This window comes from Augochlora pura, chromosome 4 (assembly GCF_028453695.1).
Source record: "Augochlora pura isolate Apur16 chromosome 4, APUR_v2.2.1, whole genome shotgun sequence".
Lineage (NCBI taxonomy): Eukaryota > Metazoa > Arthropoda > Insecta > Hymenoptera > Halictidae > Augochlora > Augochlora pura.
Genome location: NC_135775.1, coordinates 6,705,811 through 6,709,435, shown reverse-complemented (window position 1 = coordinate 6,709,435; position 3,625 = coordinate 6,705,811).

Genomic DNA, 3,625 nt, shown 5'->3' with positions numbered 1-3,625 from the left:
CGAAATTCTGGCGGATAAGGTTCATTTAGATGCATCTTAATCTTCATGAATATGTAACGGTGGTCGCTTTAATGTTTTTTTCGTACTCTTACTTCATCTAGCGTGTACTATCTTTGAAGGGCCATTTCCAGTTACGACAGAAACACAGTTTTTGGAAATTTTTCGTTAAAGTACCAATAAACTTTCAACAGCAAATCATTTCGTGTCTGAAAGACTGTATCTTTAAACATTCTGAGTAATTTCAGTGATAAGAAATATACTCCGTTGGAAGTTCTTCTTTTACCTGAAGAATATTTTCGAATTCAAAGATCGAGTTTGCTTTGGTTCTGATTAATCATAAATACTTAATGATGTTTATCGACGGAGAACACCTAGAACTAGAGGTTGTTTTCAGACCTAACTTTAGATGAAAACGATGGTTGTGTTATCGTTTCCAGCGTGATAGAATATGCATAACGTACACAAAACGGATACGTACCAATTATTCTAGTTGCTATATTATTGACAAATTATTAGTAGAAGGAATAATACCATCAGTAATCGGAAATAGGAATTGAATAATTTCTTTAATATCTAGAATCATATATCTTTAAACTAAAGGGGTTGCATCGACTGATGGGAAAGGGCCGTGGAGGAAGAGTTATTCTGTTTTGTGAAATAAAGAGAATAAAAATAAAATAGTCATCATCCAGACTCATTCGCTGTCATGGAACTAGGTTCATCAAGATTTATATGTCACGTGAAGACCATTCGAAACTTAGGTGATAAGGGATGATTGATCGATTAGGGGATGTATAGGTGAGTTCCAGCTACAGTAATCCCTTAACCACACGAACAGAGCTGTTAATAAATACGTTTTTTAGACTAATTAAGTTAATTAAAATTTATATCCTATTGAGTGCAGTAACACTAACTACAAATTACAATCGGTTCTACCTCGTTTATAAAGTCTTTATTATATTTCGCAAAAAGATCCGCATTTTGCCAGTAAATTGAATGATGTACGAAAACACGGTTCGCAAAAAGCTGCAACAACAAAATAATAGAGCACGCGAAAAGTTGAGCGATGCGTCGGAAAATTTCGGTGGACGAGTTTTTCGCAGAATTTTTTTTCACGGCGGTGGAGTTCGTGGGAGTGCCTTAGCAACACGATTTTCTATGCGCTCTGGGAGTAACCAATGCATCGTTGAATCACAGAATCACGTTGAATATATTTAGCACAATTTGCATGCGGTGTGTTTGGGTATTAGACCGGATGACAACGCATGGGAATGTGGCGAGCGAGATATCCCTCGGTAATTTGAACTGTTCGGCGATCTTCAATAAATGAACCACTTTTAGTTTTGTTCTCTAGCAAAATCACGATCTGTGTAAATTTGCTTGAAGGAGCAAAGAAATTCAAGCAACGAAGTTTTTAATTTTATGGAATCGTTTAAATTGCGAAGCACATGTTCAACTTCGTTTTTATATGAAGTGGATGTTTTAACTTACTTCGTATTACGTAAGTTCATGCGAGGCTTCTCTCAAGCACGACTTCGTTCGAACATTATTAATAGACATACCATGTGATGCATTTATGGTTCAATTGAATGGGGAGAATACGAAGTAATTAAAACATGAGGGACATTTTAATTTGTCATTCATTGCTCTTTGTTGTAATCAAGATTAAATTATTTCGCCTGAAGAAGTTGTTTACAGTTCGTTCGATGCTCTAGTTATTTAGTATTCCAGTGAAATCAAATTATGTTCTGGGAAAGAACTTATCACACATTATAATAAAAAGCGTTTCCATTTTCTTAATAACAACGGAAGGAAAGGAAATTAATGCAATGCAATGCTTTTTGTTCAAGTCAACAACAGATGGCCCAATAAATATAAATTAATCACCGGACACAAAAAGGAGCCTAAACGAATGCCAGGAAAATGCATCGTGCATAAAATGATCGCTATATAACCTTGACATAACCCCGTTTAGTGACAACTATTGTTCCTTTTTATGTGGGTCGATTGTTTCGAGTGATACTTGCGAATAAAAAGATGCCTCTGCCTCGCTCGGAAACGTCACACATTTATGTGGAGTGTGGAGCAACGTAGACACTTGCATTCCGTTAATTAAAACACGATCACGTGAATTCGTGAGTGATATTGCTTTGATAGCGAAAACTAGGACCCGTTGACGTACGAATTGAATAAAACGCGGCATACGGCTGGCTCGCGAAACATTTTCGAGAAATAATTTTGGGCACGGATATCTGAAAATCATTACGCGCGCTACCCTGCACAAAAACGTTGCGGCCTTTATACATAAAATACTGCGGTTTTATATTTATGGCTGGGTAAAATCGAATCGATCGTTCATACGCATAATTGAACAATCGATTGTTGAAAAATGGTGTACTATGTTTCGCTTATTTTCGAGAAATTATCTGTAGAATGTTTTGGATAGTATTAGCGAATATTTCGAGGCTATTGAAGGTTGATTATGGTCTTTTTGATGGCTGTCCAGGGCTGTATGTAATCGCTCGAAGCGTTCACGGTCCACTTTTCCTTAAAGAGAACAAAGAAGCCCTGAAATCGTTTTTGAAGGGTGTCTTTTTTCTTTCTTGGGTCGTCTTTGAGCGAGTTTCCGATAGAGATGCATTGAACCAGTGAAACTGAAAATTTCGAGGTCGAGGATACTAGAGGGATTAATTAATTAGAATAATGCAACGTTAGCGGAGGATGTAATTATTATAAAATGTCAGACTTTTAAACTGTTATATCAAGTAACTAGGTCCATTGTTCACATATTAGAGTCATGAACACCGAAATGTTATTTAATAGTAAAATATGGAGATTTAGAGAATAGGTTTCTTGCTACTGAAACATCAATGGGAATTATACAGGCGATGTTTCATTAAGATTTGGTTCAACAAATGAATATGGTTCAGCAAACTGGAATCCAATCGTTGCAAAACTATATTATAAAGTGCTTTTCGTAGATCAATATCCAATTCTTGTGAGTTGGAAATCAACTAACTTCAATCTTACAGAGCAGACTATGATGACATAGCTAAGACCACATTAAAGGAAATAATATTTGCGGGATGATAACATCCAGCTATATGTATTAGCTGTGTCATAAGATCACGTAGATTCAGGATGTCTATAACAGATGGAAAAGTTGCAAGATTGAGAAGAGTTCCATCGACGTTCTTATGACGAGTTTTCTTCTATATAAAAATAAATAATCTAAGGGTGTAATAAAAGGTGATTACATACGAGAGCGTTAGCAGATGAAAGCTAAAATTAAGGTTAGAACTAGACAATTTTTAAAAACATTTTTAACGAATAGCATGCCACTGAAAATATTCATGCACTTAACACATTCTCAATATTATTCGATAAAAGAACTGGAAAGCGAATGTAGGAATATGGAGGTTGAAGAAAAGTAATCGAAGTTCTATTTAAGAATATTGCCGCGTGAAATTTTAAATCATGTTACGTAAGAAAAGCTTTGCAAAAGTAAAGTCAAAGGATGCATTTACCAGGAGCAGAAGTATGCGAATAATATAAAGGATAAAAAACAGAGTCGCGTTTGATACGTAAATGTTTATTCATATTCTATATAAATAAATTCGTCCTT